The following is an 18684-nucleotide window of genomic DNA, read 5'->3' on the forward strand; positions in this document are numbered from 1 at the left end:
CCATTGTTGTTTAAGCACTTGAATTGAATACTCGTTGAATGTTTGCTGAATTCACAATCCCAAAACCCTCAATTCGCAATCCTAGAACCCTCACTTTGTTGGAGAGTGATAGATAAAGATTTTTGGCCTATATGTTTCTCACGTTAAAGATGTGATTGATGGATATCACAGGCTTGTCTTTTATATAGGCCAAGACCCCTATCCATTTATCTTATTTTGCTTCCTTCCATCAAGGGAGACAACACTTGGTGAAAACAAAACACCTTTTACCTTTAGTAGTTAACTGTACTTTAATTACCCAAAGTTTTTAGTTTAATAAAAACTATATATAATATACTATATACATATAATATATGTCACATGTGGGCCACGTCAAGTCTCCTGATAGAAGATTAATTCTAATAGTTCTTACTTAAATATTAAGAAAAGAACGTATAGTAGTTGACAATCAAGAAATATATTATGTTATTAAATAACTCAGCGTCCTAAGACTAAAATAATTTGAATAACAATGAAAATTTTCCTTGATACAAAAACAGAGTATGCCGTAGCATTATATATAGAGGTGCAAAGTGTTTGACAAGATATGAATAGCTAGACAATCCAACAAAATATGGGATTGTCAATTACATGAGTATTGGACAAGTATATTGACTTTCTAAAAGAGTTGCATTGAGTGAGGATCTCCTTCAATATTTTCCTTTTCTGCACAACCGTGGTTTGCACATCTTTCCTTTTCTCTGCAGAGCTATGTGTGGCTGGACTGAATATTGCACAATCTCCTCTTACTGCTTTGAGTGTTATTCCAGGATCATGAGTAGCTGAATTTATACCAACAGATTTGCTAGCTGCACATGGTCCTATATGGACTGTATCATCTTCCTTAACATTCCCCCGTAAGCGAATGGGCGGCAGCACTATAAGCTTGGATTTCAAGAAGACAAACCAAGCATGTGAGAGGCCCTTAGTAAATATATATGCTACTTGATCATCAGTTGAAATAAACTTGACAGTGATATCACAATTTACAACTTTTTCTCTTACAAAATGATAATCAACTTCAATATGTTTAGTTCTAGCATGAAAAATTGGATTTGATGCAAGTGCAAGGGCACTAATACTGTCACATCAAATCACTGGCACCGCAGAGAGAGAGGGATGCAGAGCTCTTTGAATAGCATCCTTATCCAATATAATTCAATAGTTTTAATAGCTAGGGATCGATACTCAGCTTCGGTACTTGACCTAGAAACGACTGATTGTTTCTTTGCACTCCAAGATACAAGAGACTGACCAAGATAAATGACAAAACCTAAGGTGGATCTTTGATCATCTAGGCTCCCTGCCCAATCAGAATCATAATACGCTTGTAGCTGAAGACTACCCTTGGTATAGAACAAACCATCATCCACAGTACCCATGAGATAGCGTAAGACCCTTTTGGCGGAGGCCCAATGAGTGGAGGTAGGAGAATGGTGGTGTTGGCACAATTGATTAACAGAAAGAGCAATCTCTAGTCTAGTGAGTGTGCAATATTGGAGGGCACCCACCACATGTCAATAAAAGCTAGGGTCTGCGAAGTGTTTACCATCAAATTGCAACAACTTCATACCACTACTACATGGGGATTTAGCAGGCTTGGAACCATCCATATGAACCGGTGATAGTAGGTCTGCAATATACTTGGATTGACTTAGGTGCAATCCATGAGAAGTATGGGTGGCTTGAATCGCCAAGAAGAATGAAAGACATCCCAAATCCTTTAAGGGAAACTCTTGCTGCAAGTGAGATATTAGTGCACTAATAATCTTGGAGTGAGTTCCTGTCACAATTATATCATCAACATAGATGAGTAGAAACAATTTAATGGCACCATTGTGATAAAGAAACAAGGATGAATCAACAAGAGAAGCCGTGAAGCCTAACCCCAAGAAAAAGGTAGAGAGCCGATTAAACCATGCTCTAGGAGCTTGTTTCAAGCCATAGATGGCTTTGTGCAGCTTACATACAAACTTTGGATCCTTCTTGTCAATAAAACCGGGTGGTTGCTCTATAAAGACATCTTCTGCCAAATATCCATGTAAGAAGGCATTGAAAACATCCAATTGCCTTATTGGCCAATTAAATTGGATAGCTAAAGCCAATACAATATGGATAGTAGATGGTTTTATCATTGGACTAAAAGTTTCAGTGTAATCTATCCCATTTAATTGCTCAAAGCCTTTTGCCATCAACTAGGCTTTAAATTGTTCATATGATCCATCAGGCTTTTGTTTAATCTTGTAGACCCATTTGTTATGAATTGCATTATGTGAAGTAGGTCTAGGACAAAGAGACCATGTGCCTTGCGATATGAACTGGGTTCAATCTCTCTAAGGATAGTGTGCATGACAGTGAGAGGGTATTTGGTGGATGAGAACATCTTATAATCAGGGAATGAATTTGGCTTGAGAGAACCTGTTTGTGACTGAGTGGTCATAAGATGAGAAGGAGCAAGAGGACTTGGAACAATGACAGTAGAAGGTGAAGATTCAGTATGAGCTGCAGAATTAAAATTTGCAGAAACTGGTGCAGCATAATTTAATTCTACGAGAGGTGTGTCTTGGGTAGCTGTAGAATTAAATTCTGCAGGTGGGGGGCTTCCAGAATTGTCATGTGAAGAGGAAGACATATCATGTGATACTAGAGATGACGAAAAAGTGAGAGATTCTATTGGCTGTGGATTGTTCTCGGTAGTGGGCATAGAGGCTGAATTTGTAGTAGAAGAAATTACAACAATATGAGGGGAATGAAAACTTAGGGGTATCATCAAGGAAGGCTCATTGTGAGTAGGGAGCTTGGAAGGCATTGTGGCAGCAACTTTCTCCTTGGCTGGAAATGAACTCTCATCAAATATCACATGTCGAGATAGGTAGACCTTGTTGGTAGTCGGATCGAGACACTCGTACCTTGCATAATGATACCCTAAGAAAATGCATGGCTTGGATCTATATTCCAATTTATGTTTGTTGTAAGGCCTAAGCAAAGGATAAGTCTTGTAGCCAAAAACACGCATAGATTGGTAATTAGGATCCTTGCCATGAAGTTTGGTAAAAGGAAAGACATTATCAAGAGTAGGAGTAGGAAGCCTATTGATAATATGCACAGCAGTTAAGAAGGCATCTACCCAAAACCTGTGTGATAATTGAGAGTGAGCCAAAAGAGTGAGTCCAGTTTCTAAGATATGTCTTAATTTTCTTTCGGCCAAACCATTTTGTTGGGAACTGTAGGGACAAGATTTTCTATGTATTATCCCATTTTTATTAAGAAATGCTTGGAACTATAGGGAGGTGTATTCCCCTCCTCCATCATATTATAGTTGCTTGATGTTAGAGGAAAACTGATTTTCAACAAGTTGTTTGAACTTAGTAAAACTACCAAAAACTTCAAATTTATGAACTAGAGGATAAAACCAAGTGTACCATGAGTAATTGTCTATAAAGATTACATAAAATTTGTAGCCACTAAAGGATTGCACAGGAGATGTCTAAACATCACTATGGATTAATTGCAATGGTTGGGTAGAAACACGATTAGATAAAGAAAATGGCTGCCACTTACTTTTACTAAGTTGACATGAATGGCAAATAACCTCTTTATTGAAATTATGACAAAAGACAGGAAGTTGAAACTTTTGAATGACTCTAGAAACTACATCTGCCCTAGGGTGTCCTAATCTAAAGTGCCATCCCAAGGTAGACGTCTTTATTCCAAACATGGCATAAAAAGCTTGCAAATTTTTGAGAGAATTCCTTTGCAGCCTTATTGGATAGAGCCCGTTCTCACTTCTGCCCTTTAGTAAGGTGACATGGGTTTTGAGCTCCTTGATAAAGAAATGAGTGGATGTCAGTATAAAATAACAAAAATTGTCTGCACAAAATTTCTGGATAGATAAAATTTGCTGAAGCAGAAGGACAATGTAAAACATTATGGAGATGAAATTTATAATGAAAAGAAGAGAGTAGTTGAACCCGCGTTCTCTATGGCAAGACCAGCACCATTGCCAATAGCCACTGTGTTCTCTTAGTGGAAAGGTCGCTGAATTGACAGGTTTTCAAGTTCATTGGTGATATGCACATTTGCTCAACTATCGGCATACCATTGGTCATCGTATAGCATTAGCTTGGGCCACCATTGCTGCAAGTTGTGGTGGAGGGTGGCGTTCTTGATAAGAGTAGTCCATGCGATGGAAGCAATCAAGTGCTTGGTGACTGGTTTTCCTACAAATCTGGCATGGAGGACGAGTGTTAGAATTATTGAGGAAATTCCCAGGTGCCGTGGAATGAGAGCTCCTATTGTGAAAATCATTGATGTTAGTGCTAAAATTTTGTTTTGGAGCAGCAGGTCTAGGAGGAACACATTGTCTATAAAAGCCAGAGCACGGCTTGAAGTTGGAAGGATGCTTCCATTGCTGTTTGTTCTTTGGAGGAAATTGTTGTGATGGTTTCTGGGTGAACAGTGCAAAGCTTGAAGCATCTGTGATATTTGACTGTTGTTGAGTAATCAACATTTCATGATTCAAAAGCTCATTTTGAAAATCATCAAAAGTTAGTGATTTATCTAGAGTAGTAAATGAGACAACAATGATAAATGCATTGAATGAAGGATTTAAACCTCCAATGACATATGAGATGAGATCATCACCATCAATAGTTTTACCTATAGCAGCCAATTGATCCGACAATGATTTAGCATCTTGGAGATATCCAGTACATGTCTTAGAGCCTTGGATAAGAGTCTGTTATTGACGCTTGAGATTTGCTATGCGAGATGTTGACTGAGAGGCAAAACAATTTGCAAGAGTAGAGCAGACCAAACCTGCCTTGATGTGTTTTGTCCATACACCGTGGACAACACTTTGTCTGTGAGTGTGAAATTAATCCAACTCAACAGAAACTGGTCTCTCTTAGTCCAGGAAACATATTCTGGATTAAGAGTTTTCTTCCCTTGATCATCGGTTAGAAACTCTTGTGGACATGGCTTAGAACCATCCACAATACCCTTTAACTCGTATCTACGAAATGCTGGATTAAATTGAGATTGCCATTGCAAATAATTGTTGTCGCCTTCAAGTTTGGTAAAGCTACCTTGTGGGATATTGGGGAGAGCAAAGAGGGGAGCGGAAAAGCTAGAAGCCACAGGATCAAATTTAGGCGTAGGCCTTTAGTGCTCTGATACGTACCATAAAATAATTTGAATAACAATGAAAATTTTCCTTGATACAGAAACAGAGTATGTCGTAACATTATATACAAAGATGCAAAGTGTTTGACAAGGTAACTAGACAATCCCACAAAATATGGGATTGTCAGTAACATGAGTATTGGACAAGTATATTGACTTCCTAAGAGAATTGCATTGAGTGAGGATCTTCTTCAATATTTTCCTTTTATGCACAACCGTGGTCTGCACATCGTTCCTTTTCTACTACTGCAGCGCCATGGGTGGCTGGGCTGAATATTGCACAATCTCCTCTTGCTGCTTTGAGTGTTATTCCAGGATCATGAGTAACTGAATTTATGCCAACAGATTTGCCAGCTACACATGGTCCTATATGGACTGTATCTTCTTCCTTAACAAAGACAAGCATGATTACTTGAGTCCCTGACTTGAGATTTTCTCTAATCATGTGATAGTTGAGACAATTGATTTTTGGCTTAAGTGGGAAGGGCTTTGGTCTTAGTGGCATTTCCATTAAGTCTAAGTTTTGAATCTCCTTGGGTGAAAACAATTCCTTGGGGTCAGCCCATTGGCTAAGCCGGAGTATTACCCGGTCTATGTGTAGGGGCCACTTTACACGAGTCTGAGGTTTACCCAACACGGGTGAGTACACGAAATCCTGCCTTGAAGGTGTTCCTCATCATCAAAAAAAAATTGAGATAATTGATTTTTTTTTTCTTACGTAGTGAATAACCCTTTAAACATGGTTTTCAAGATATAGGCTCTATCGAGGTTTTGAACTATAATGTGTTATTGGTTTTAACCATTACCTGCTGTTATGGATATTGATTCTGTTGGTACATTTACAATGTGGCACGAAGCACTTTAGTATCTCAAGAAAGGTAGGCCAGGAAGGGGCTCATCTGGTGGTGGAACAATTTTGAGCATTAGTGCTACTTTGCATTACACGACAGCTTGGTATCAAATCCATGTATCTGTAGAAAAGGTTTGTAGCATAGTTTTCTAGATGTTACATGTATCTGACTCCAATGTTTAACTTCTTCAAAATATTTTGTTTCCAACAGGCTGCTGTCGTGGATGCCACTACAAGAAACTTGGCACTGGAGTGGGGGACTGACTATGATATTAGAGTCAATGGGATTGCACCAGGTCCCATTGGTGATACTCCAAGCATGAGTAAACTTCTTCCTGATGAGATAAATAGCAAAGCCAGAGAGTACATGCCTTTGTATAAACTAAGGGAGAAATGGGATATCGCAATGACTGCTCTCTACCTTGTTTCAGATGCAGGTTTTTAACCTTATTTCACTCATGCAATTTATCTATCACAAAGCCCTGTTTTGTTATTAAGATAGACTTATGATTTTATTCGTTTATGGCCGTTTCACAGATAGGCCTTCTCAAAGACAATTCCTCCCCCCTAAAACCATGTGTTAGGTTGAAAACAATTCTCAAGAATATTGAGGAAGAGGAAATATTTTTTGGAAGATACAAAATATTAACTTGTTTTTGCATTGCCTGATATGTAGTGTAGTAATGGGGACATGTAATGTAGTAATGGGGATTCATGTTTGTAGAGAATTGGCACCAGGACATAATATGTAATTTTTGCCAATTATTTGTTACCTTCGCTACTAACTATTTTACCTTTAGATGTTACCTACCCTTTACCTTCACCTGGATCACTCATTCATATAATATTTGTAGTAAATACATCAATGGAACCACCATTGCTGTTGATGGAAGACTTTGGCTGAGCCAGCCTTGCCATCTAGGGGTGTCAAGGTAGGCAATTATTTAACCGCGGATCATCCGCTAACCGCTATAATCGCCTAGCGGTTATTGGGTTTACTAACCGTAACCACTAACTGCTAACCGCCTTTTTATAAGCGAAAAATATAATTTAACCCCCCAAACTACCAGCCATTTTCATTTTAGCCCCCTAATATTTAAAAAGTGATAAAGTAGCCCCCAAACTATCAAACAGTTGGAATTTGGCCACTCCGCTAGTTACTACCGTCAAATAAGATGAAAAATTCAAAACTACGTTGTTTTGGTACGGTTAAGTTACTAAAATGCCCTTTTGGGAGTTTGGGAGGCTACTTTATTACTTTTTGAACATTAGGGGGCTAAAATGAAAATGGCTGGTAATTTGGGGGGCTAAATTATATTTTTCCCTTCAATTTTTATCACATGATTTACATCAATCACTTCTTATTAATAGCCAAACAAAAAAATCACTAACAAAACTCTTTATCAAATAAACCCAATTTTTAGAAGTAAAGATTCGCGAGTTTCTTTTTCTTTTTTAATCAAATAAGAAAAGGGTTACATGATTAAAATACTGAAAAAGGGGTGGACTCCCCTACATTAGGCCCAAAATGAAAAATATAGTGCAGCAAACGATACAAGGAAACAGTAGGAAATGGGTCATAAAATGACCCGGTCCTCTCAATAAGGGCTGCATAAGGCGATTTAAATACCGAGACAGAATAAACGGACAGGGGGTTCAACCTTACCCAAACACACGCAAGGTAAAGACAACCACCAAACGGAAATTGCAGAAGAAAAAACACTATAAAGACATCCGAATCCAACAGGGAAATAACACACCAAATTTCAATACAAGAAATCAAGCAATAAAAGCAGCAAAATAACCCAAGAAATAGCAGCATTGGCGGAGAGCAGAGGAGGGCGGATCGGAAGGGCTGACCATCAGAGGAGCAGATCGAACTTTTAAAAAAATCAGATTTGCAAACCTTGATAGATCCGGCAACTGACATAGAGCAGGAGACGGGGAGCGAGATGAAGCAGAAAAACGGAATGGAGGAGAAGCCACAACGCAGAAGATGAAGTTTCAAGTGCGATAAGTCGCACAAGGCGACGGATAAGACCTCGTGAGAGGCATCAACAAAAGGGAAAAACTTCATAAAAGAGAAGGAGGAGTTCGATTTGCTCCTCCGATGGTCAGCCCGTCTGATCTGCCCTCCTCCTCCCTCCGCCAATGCTGCTGTTTCTTGGGTTATTTTGCTGCTTTTATTGCTTGATTTCTTGTATTGAAATTTGGTGTGTTATTTCCTTGTTGGATTCGAATGTCTTTACAGTGCTTTTTCTTCTACAACCTTCGTTTGGTGGTCGTCTTTACCTTGCGGGTGTTTGGATAGGGTTGAACCCCCTGTCCATTTATTCCGTCTCGGTGTTTAAATCGCCTTGTGCGGCCCTTATTGAGAGGACCGGGTCATTTTATGACCCATTTCCTACTGTTTTCTTGTATTGTTTGCTGCACTATATTTTTCATTTTGGGTCTAATGTAGGGTAGTCCACCCTTTTTTCGGTGTTTTAATCATGTAACACTTTCCTTATTTGATTAAAAAAATATAAATAAAATAAATAAGAAAACTTGCGAATCTCTACTCCGAAAAAATGGGTTTATTTGATAAAGAGTTTTGTTAGTGATTTTTTTGTTTGGATAGTAATAAGAAGTGATTAATGTAAATCATGTGATAAAAATTGAAGGGGAAAATATAATTTAGCCCCCCAAACTACCAGCCATTTTCATTTTAGCCCCTTAATATTCAAAAAGTGATAAAGTAGCCCCCCCAAACTCCTAAAAGGACATTTTAGTAACCTAACCTTGCCAAAACAACGTAGTTTTGAATTTTTCATCCTATTTGACGGTAATGACTAACGGAGTGGCCAAATTGTAACTTTTGGTAGTTTATGGGCTACTTTATCACTTTTTGAACATTAGATGGCTAAAATAAAAATGGCTGGTAGTTTGGGGGGCTAAATTTTATTTGGGAAAACTTCACTTACCCCTCACAAACATTTGTGCTTTTTGCAGACACCCCCCATTGTTCAAAATCTCTCACCTTGGTGTATCTAATTTTGATTTTCTTCCACTTTCCCCCTTCTGTTAGAATTTTCTGTGAAATCCTAACTGAACCATTCGCACGTGCCGCACATGTGGGAAAAATTTAAGGAAAATGCCGTTTTACCCCTAAACCCATTAAGCAACCAACCCAAAAAAGAGAACGAGAAGGTTTCGCTAATGGAAGAAAATTCTGTACCGGCTTCATGTCCAGATTTACCACAGATAACCATTTCGTGAATTCTGAAAGGCATCCTTCAGTGTCCTCATTTTTTTCAGCTTCGGAGCTATTCTAAAGTGGCGAGGAAGAATTTGATGGCTAGGTGGGATCAAGCATTTGAAGAAACAGTCGAAGAAATCGATTCTTTGACTGCAAAGGATTTCTGGGCTGAATCCTGCAATATGTTGAAGAGTATGGAGGACCTTCAGGGTTTGGGGTACAATGTGTTTCGGTTGAGAAAAAGATTGATGGAGTTAACAGAGGGGAAAAGCTGTGCTTTTTCTGTGTTAGCTATGGAACCCATATAAATGGGTTTTCGAGAGTCTCTCTGTTTACAAGAGGCTTGGGCACTAGTACTTTTTTGAAGGCTATATAATATATTGTAACTGGGCTTTGAGGGTCTTTGTCCTTCTGCAGAGACTTGGAGCTCTGTTTTATTGAAGTTGAGTTAAAACATAATTTTCATAACCCATTAGATCGTCCTAAACTAATTCTTGTCAAATTTCGCCCTTCAACTCACCCTGATTTCTGCTTTATTCCCTTGCCTCTAAGGTGGCCACCAACCTTAGAAATCATTAAACTTCAATTCTTGATATTTTTTTGAACTATATTTTGATCTAGTCACTTTTGTGGTGTGCAGGTGAAGTGAGGAAGAGAGGAAGACGAGTGTTTCATCAAAAAAGAGAAGGGTATAACAGGTGTTTCATAAATAAAAAAACACATGAGCGGCACTTGAGGAGAGGTCTGTTAGAATTTTACAGAAAATCCTAACGGAATGGGGAAAGTGAAAGGAAATCAAAATTCGATACACCAAAATGAGAGATTTTAAATAATGAGGGGTGTCTGCAAAAAGCTCAAAAGTTTGTGGGGGGTAAGTGAAGTTTCCCCATTATATTGTTTCCTTTTTATAATTATAATTATAATAATATTTATACATATAACACAATCAATTGATCATTAAATCACATTTTTTTTAGATAATTAAATCACAATTTGAGTATTAATATATTATCACTATAATTTATATGATTATATCACATGATTAATTGATCATTAAATCATTTGATTATATAATAACAAATTATACATATATAATATAATATATATTCTGCTATGGTTTCATCTTTAGCAGAGAGCGCTGTTGGGAGGGGGAGAACCCCTATTCTCCCCCTCCCCCTCTTCCTCTTCTGCTCCCCCTGGCCCTATTTTCTTCGAGAGCTAGCATATTTACATAATGTCCCTAGCTTTTTGGGCGTTTTCTTCCTCCCCTTTCCTCTCCGCCCTTTTTTGATTTAGGTTTTTTTAGATCGGGCCGGCCAACGCTCAATCTCCCCTCCATGCCGGTCCCACGTCATCACGAGCCCCATCTCCGGTTCTCCCTGGCTCCGTCCAAGTCCATTGCCTCTTGCCGCGGCTGTTTCCTCGCATTCCGGCTATTTTTCCCCCGGCAACCTCCCCTCCGACATGGTACCTGTGTTGGGTTTATTGTTTTATGCTTTTATTTTGATTGTAATATCTCTTTTTCTTGTTTTTCAATCTGTGTTGTTTTTATTTCTTTCTGTATTTGTTGTTGCTGTGGTTTTTGTTTGTGTTTGGTACTTTGTGGGTGTTGCTCTTGGGGATTCATTCGAACCTTCCCCTTTGAGTGTGCCGCCGATCTCCTCCGCGCTGTCTTTGCCGCCCACCGTCCACTGCTAAGCCTTTTCCCGCTTCCCCACCGTGACAAGCTTCCAACACACCCTTCCGTTTTCAGTTTTCCGGCGTGTGCGCGATCGGCTTTTCTTCCGACTGCTGTCATCCGCGAAGCGTGTGCTATTTCCTATTTTGTTTATTTCCCTGTATTGTTGGCTTCCTTTGGTTGTATTTCCATTTTTTCCCCTGTAATTGTTCTTTTCCTTCCTATTTTATTTCCCTGTTCATTTTTATTTTCCTATTGTTTGTTTGTAATAAGTCTCTGTCCTTTCTCTCTCTCTCTCTCGATCTGCCACCTTCGGGTTATTAACTTTGATCCAGACCTTTGGGTTGTGGATATGAACGTTATCTTGACTTTCGGGTTGAGGAGGATGAGTTTTGGCATGAAAGTTCTCTACTCTCAGGGCTGAGGAATAAAAGCTACCTATGCATTTGTATGAGTCTATATGGTGCAGATCTATTATCTAAACTGATGTCTAGTCATGGGTTAGCGGATTGTTAGATTCTGGATTGTAATGTGCCATCTTTGACGTTTGTAACCTTGTAGTTTCGGCTATGGTTGCTTCAGAGATTCGTTTTGTGTTGTTTGAGCTTTATGCTTGTGTTATCAATGAATGAAACAATATGTTTTCCTTTCAAAAAAAAAAAAAAATCCTTATAAGTCATAAGTATGCAAGTTCGTACTAATACAATAATTAATTATTTAGAGACTTAGTTTCAATGTATGTTATCAATTTATAAGTCCATATATGTTATAAATTATAATTATACATTATACATATATACAATTATGCATATTGAATAATATAAATGTATAAGATCAATACTTAGTTATATGATTCATTTGGTGCGCCCGGTTGCTACCCGTTATTATTGGTCCAAACCCTTGGGTTGTGGATGTGAACTGTAACCTGACTTTCGGGTTGAGGAGGATGAGTATCGACTGAGAGGTTCTGCTTTCAAGGCTGAGGAATAAGCGTTACCTATGTATTAGATGGTGTCTGTTTGATACAGATCTGATTTTTAAACCTGATAATTAGTCATAGGTTAGCGGATGCTTTTGTTATGGTTGATTTGGTCTGTTGTTGATGACCGTATCTTTAGCTTCGGCTATGATTTACTTCAGAGATTTTTGCTCTGTTTGTAAGAGCTTTATGCTCGCGATTTTTATCAATGAATGAGTTTGGTATGTTCCCTTTCAAAAAAATTATACGATTCAATGACAATTCAAATACTTATTAAAGTTAATCATATTATTAATGTACAATGATAATGTGATTTGTATAATATCAAATTAAGTAATTGACATTGGATTAAACAATGTGTTACTTATAACCACAATTGAAGTATTAATGTATCGTCATTCTAATTTTAGTACTTTATATATTATCACTATAATTGATATGATTATATCACATGATGAATTGATGTCCACTCAGGATGTTAGTCTAAACTCGACTGAACCTGCTTTGATACCAATTGATAAAACACAAGGATCGTGCTCTACCCCAAAACAAACGCATGAGCAATTTAGATAACCAAATTAAAAAGTTATGCTCAATATTAAATCAATGACATATACAGAAACATCCACACAACCATAACATAAAGATTTGCTTACAAAGTGGAAAACTCTTTGAATACATCAAAGGTAAAAACTTTTCCGGGGTAGCCAAACCCAGGAAATCACTATATGAAGATTTAGAGTTACAGACTAGACGATACTCACTCCTTGGAGGACCTCTAGACCAAAACAAACGCATGAGCAATTTAGATAACCAAATTAAAAAGTTATGCTCAAAATTAAATCAATCACATATATAGAAACATCCATACAACTACAACATAAGAATTTGTTTACGAAGTGGAAAACTCTTTGAATACATCAAAGGTAAAAACTACTCTGGGGTAGCCAAACCCAGAAAATTACTATATGAAGATTCAAAGTTACAGACTAGACGATACTCACTCCTTGGAGGACCTCTAGACTTAGTAAGAACAAGAAGCTTCTCAACTTGTCTCCATCCTGATAATCTTCATGGAGTGCATTTCTTCATCTACCCTTCAGTAGACTTCCTTCTTCAAATAACCAAACCCATAATCTTGTGTAGGGGAACGAGCAACACGCCAAAATACAAAAAAAAACTCACGAGACACAATGCTCGTGGAGAAAATATGGAGACTTTAGTGAACAAAGTACATAAGATATTTTCCCAAGTCTGCTACGAACAATGACAGGAAAACCATTTATAGTGAAGACATTTCCTTCTTCACGTCTTAATAGAATAGCACTCTCGTTATGACGGGAAGGCCAAATCTGTGAATCTAAGAAATCTACATCCTAACGAGAAAGCAGTCCCGTTTCATCTTCGTCACATGTCCCGTCTTAATGCACCTTCTGACGAGAAAATAGTCGGTCCAACATTGGTCTCGTTACATTCCCCGTCCTAACGAGAAAACAGTAGCTTCAGCTTAGCTCCCGTTACATGTCCTGTCTTGACTAGATTCCTGGCGAGGAAATAGTTTCAACTTTGCTCCTGTTTCATGTCCCGTCCTGACTCAACTCCTGACGAGAAAACAGTAACTCCCCATTACATGTTTTGTTTTGATGGAACTCTTGAAGGGAAAACAGTAACTCCTTATTACATGACCCGTTCTGAAGGCACTTCTGACGAGGAAAGGCAGAGACCTATAACAAACATCTAATCTTCACCTCGATTCTTGGGGAATAATGAGAAATACAAACAAATGTTTTAATCATTACATAAGGCCAAAATAAACCCTAACACATATGATTAATACATTATGCAGAGATTAATGGAACCTATACAGAGATTAAACAAACAAAGGAACCCATGCATTTCTTATATGCACGTTCCTTAAAGTTGTTCAAAATGAGAAAATACATTACACAAGGATTATATATTTACTCTTGGTAAACTAGTTGATGTCTTTATTATATGATTATATATTTACTCTGCAATGTCTTATACAATTATGCTAGCACTACAAAAAAATATGCCATTTATTGACGTGGCAAACAGTAACTGATGTTTGCCACGTTAATAAATTTTGACGTGTTGGATTTTAACACGTCAAAAATTTTTGACGTGTTAATGGAACTCGTCAATACTTTTTGACGTGCTAGTATGACACGTCAAAACATTTTGACGTGTCATTTTTAACACGTTGTAGTAAATTAATTTTAATTGGTATGAAAAATTAATTTTATCATATTAATATAAATTAATTGGTATATACGTACGTATACGTATATATCACATGCATGCCAATTAATATATATATGCTTGCATAATCATACTATTAATGTATACCAATTAATATCATATATATATGATATTATCATATGTGTACATGCATAATCATACTATTGTATACCAATTAATATAATTATCACATGCATGCATATGAATCAACCATTTCATTAATATTAATTTGAATATGATATTATCAAGCATAAATCAGTCTAGTAATATTAATATGATAGTCATATTAATTTTTTAAAAATATATAGGACATACAGAATACATTTATTTTATAAGACCCGCAAACCTCACATGAACTCGGCCAACACAAAATATGTGGTCGGTGAGTGGATTATTGAGCCCTCATAAAAAAATGGATTTAATTATCTGTACATCTAGAATATTAATTTATTTATTCTCTAATTAGTTTTAAATATATTGTATGGATAATGTGTTATATAAGAAAAAAAAAATGATATAATAGAATAAATAAATCATATAAATTAAAATTTAAAAGCTTAAAAATTTAACTTGCTATTTTTGATGTGTTAGATATGACACACCAAGAAGTTCTTGAAGTGTCCACATTTGACACGTCAAGAAGTTCTTGACGTGCCACATGTGACACGTCAAGAAGTTTCTTGACGTGTCACATGTGGCATGTCAAAACTTCTTGACGTGTCACATGTGGACACGTCAAGAAAAGAACTCCTTGACGTGTCCTGTGTTGACACTTCAAGAATTTCGCCTCAGGAAGGCACGCCTCCAGCCTGGCCGTCAGCTCCTTCTTCTTCTTTTTTCCTTCTTCCCTCTCTTTCTTTCTCCCCTGCGCGCCACAGCCTCCTCCCCTCCGCCATCTTTTCTGAACCGCTGGCAGTATCTCCGGTCTATCTCCATCACACTCAGTGTCATCTCTCAGCCGCGTTCTCTCTCTGACAGTCACACACGGTCTCCGGGCGTTCTCCGTGTTTCTAGCTCTCAGTTTTTCTCTCTCTCACCGGCCATCTTCACCGCCGCTCCTCCACCGGCCGTCACGAGCTGCCCCTCTAACGTTTCTCCGACCTCTCCAGATCAAGTATATATATATATATACACACACACAGAGTGTGTTATTGCATAAGGTATATATATATATTGATTTATTTATTTATATATTATATAAATAAATCATTTATATAAATATATAATTTGCAGTGTATTTTATTATATATTATTGATATAGTGAAATTAGCTAATTAGTTTACATGTTTGAGATATATGTTTTGTATGGTGGGAATATTGTTTAATGTATTTGCATATATGCATGCATGCAAAAGTATGTATGTGAAATTTTTGAAAGTAGGTTTTTTTTTTTTTTTTTTTGTTGGTTTTTGCATTTAGATTAATTTAGACCAAAATTTTTTGTAGGTTAAGTTGTTTTTGTAATTGTGTTTTTGCATTTAGGTTTAGACCTACATTTTGTATAGGTTTTGCAAATGCACGTTATTAGAACCCAAAAACAAAAAAAAAAAAACAAAAAACAAAAAACTTGCTTAAACCACAAAAAAAAAAAAAAAAAACAAATAACAAATGCATTGGATATGGTCATTAATTTGACGTGTGTGTTTTGAAAATTTAATATAAGTATGTAAATGTTTAAAAAAGAAATACAAAGAAAAAAACAAAAGAAAACAAATAACATAGATAACTGGATTTATTTTATCTACGGTCCCCATATATAACAAATGTGTAAATGTTATAATAAATGAAAAAATAGAAACAAAAAAAACAAATAACCTATCTAGCTAGATCTATTTTATCTAGGGTCCCCATATATAAAAAATTCATTTAGGTCTTACAAATTTAGAGTATGTAAAGGGGGCAAAAAAAAAAAAAAAAACAATTACAACAAATAACCTAGCTAGATAGTTAGATCTATTTTATCTAGGGTCCCCATGTATAACAAATACATTTAAATTTGGACCTTAATTTTGTTTAGGTTTTGCAAATTTAGAGTATGTAGATGTTATAATTAAAACTAAACGTATGTGTTTATTTGTTAAAAATAATCAAAAAAATTGAAACGATGTAATTAAATAAATACACTAAAAAAAAAAATAACAACTAACTAACTAACCTAGATTTATTTTATTCAATTAGGGTTCCAATAACTAAAGCTATGGACAAGAGTTGGATGACAAAGTCTAGAGGTACGAGGGAATATAGAGACGGGTGTAGATTATTCTTGAACTTTGCAGTTTAGAACTGTGCAATCCCTAATGAAAAAATTCACAGCCCTTGTAAGGCGTGTCGTAATAAGCAGAGCCACCCTCCGAGTTTCGTATTTGACCACTTGACAGGGGGTAAAGGAATAATGACTGCATACAAAAACTAGTATTATCACGGTGAGAAGTCTGTCTGATTTCCTGTTGCAGTCTCTAATTCGACTACCACGATCACAGATGCGGGTATAAGCACAGCACAAGGTGAAAACATACCGACAATGTTGCGTGATCTATTCGGCATGCACGGTGTCATGGAAGACAATTGTGAGCCTAAAGTGGTGGTGCAGGGGAATGAAGAAACTGTGAATGAAGAAGCCGACGAAGGTGACGTACTAAAGTACTACAAGTTGCTTAAGAAGGCAGAGAAGCCACTTCATGATGGGACCAAACATAGCAAGCTTAGTGCTATTGTATATCTGTACAACTTGAAGTGTGTTGGCGGACTTAGTAACGCAATATTCTCATCTTTCCTTGAGTTCATCAATCAGTTGCTGCCTCCGAGTGATGAAGCTTTGCCGGTTAATACATATGAGGCGAAAAAGTTTCTAAGGGACATGGGCCTCGGGTATGAGAAGATCCCGATGTGTCGTAATGATTGTATGTTATTCTGGAAGAAAAATAAGGATTTAGATACATGTACTATTTGTGGAGTATCTAAGTGGACGGATGAAATTCATTTGGATGAGGATGGTCAACCCATATCATCGACTAAGAAACGCCCGGTCAAGGTGTTGCGGTGGTTTCCACCCATACCACGACTACAGAGACTGTTTATGTCAGAGCATACTACCCCTTATAAGAGGTGGCATGCAGAAGGCCGAACTAAGGACGGTGTATTGAGGCATTCGGCCGATGGTAAAGCATGGAGGGCATTTGACAATTTACATCCAAACTTCTCAGCTGACAGCAGGAACGTCAGGCTTGGACTAACCTCGGATGGATTTAATCCATTTGGGAACATGAGCACATCCCACAGCCCTTGGCCTGTAATGTTTGTACCATACAACTTTCCTCCTTGGACGTGCATAAAACAAACGTCATTTATACTATCTCTGATAATCCCAGGCCCAAAGTCACCTGGAATGGATATAGATGTCTACCTTCGACCCTTAATTGAGGAGTTAGAGGAACTCTGGACTGTAGGTGTACGCACATTTGATGTCTCCAAGAAAAAGAACTTTGTGTTGTGAGCGCAGTTGATGTGGACAATTAATGACTTCCCGGCATATGCAGATTTGTCCAGGTGGCCTAACAAGGGTGAGAAGGCATGTCTCTGCTGTATGTACTCGACAAGGTCCAGAAGGTTAAAACACGGCAAGAAATTTTGTAATATGGGGCATAGGCGATACTTGCCCATGGATCATCCGTGGAGGAGGAACAAAAAAACATTTGATGGCAAGCAAGAATTAGAATGTGCCCCCGATGTGCCAAGTGGAGATGAAATCCTTAGACAATTAGAAGATATAGCATTTGGGGATGAGAATGCCTGTAAGGCAAGGACGGATAATAAGAAAAAAGACAAAAAACGGAAGAAGAGTGGGCCTACAGAAAGAGGAGGAGAGACTGCTAACGTATTGTGGAAAAAGAAAAGTGTTTTTTTTAGGTTGCCGTATTGGAAAGATAATCTATTACGGCACAACCTTGATGTCATGCACATTGAGAAAAATGTGATGGACAACATACTTGGCACAATATTGGACATTCCTGGGAAAACGAAGGACAACCTCCAAGCCCGCACAGACTTGCAAGAAATTGGGTTGAAACATACACTTCATCCGTACAGGGGCGATGATGGTCAAACATATATGCCCACAGCTTGCCACACGATGTCTAAGGATGAGAAAACACATTTTTTGAAAGTGCTTCGAAATGTAAGGGTGCCGAACGGATATGCCTCAAACATTTCCCGATGTGTATGACTCAGTGATTGTACGATATCCGGTTTGAGGAGCCATGACAATCACGTCATTATGCAACAACTTCTCCCTATTGCATTGCGTGGATCACTACCAGGTAACGTGGTTAGACCACTTGTTGGGATGTCTGTATTCTTCAGGAGCCTATGTTCAACGTCATTGATACAAGAGGATATGAACCGACTAGAGGGTGACATTTGTATCACTTTGTGCCAGATGGAACAGGTCTTCCCCC

The 18684-nt window shown here is 37.6% G+C and overlaps 1 pseudogene; it reads left to right on the plus strand.

Moving 5' to 3' along the window:
* The first annotated feature begins 6040 nt into the window (after positions 1–6040).
* On the plus strand, positions 6041–9619 carry LOC132162359 (peroxisomal 2,4-dienoyl-CoA reductase [(3E)-enoyl-CoA-producing]-like; annotated as a pseudogene).
* Positions 9620–18684: the final 9065 nt, after the last annotated feature.

Source organism: Corylus avellana, chromosome ca9 (genome assembly GCF_901000735.1).
Source record: "Corylus avellana chromosome ca9, CavTom2PMs-1.0".
Classification (NCBI taxonomy): Eukaryota; Viridiplantae; Streptophyta; class Magnoliopsida; order Fagales; family Betulaceae; genus Corylus; species Corylus avellana.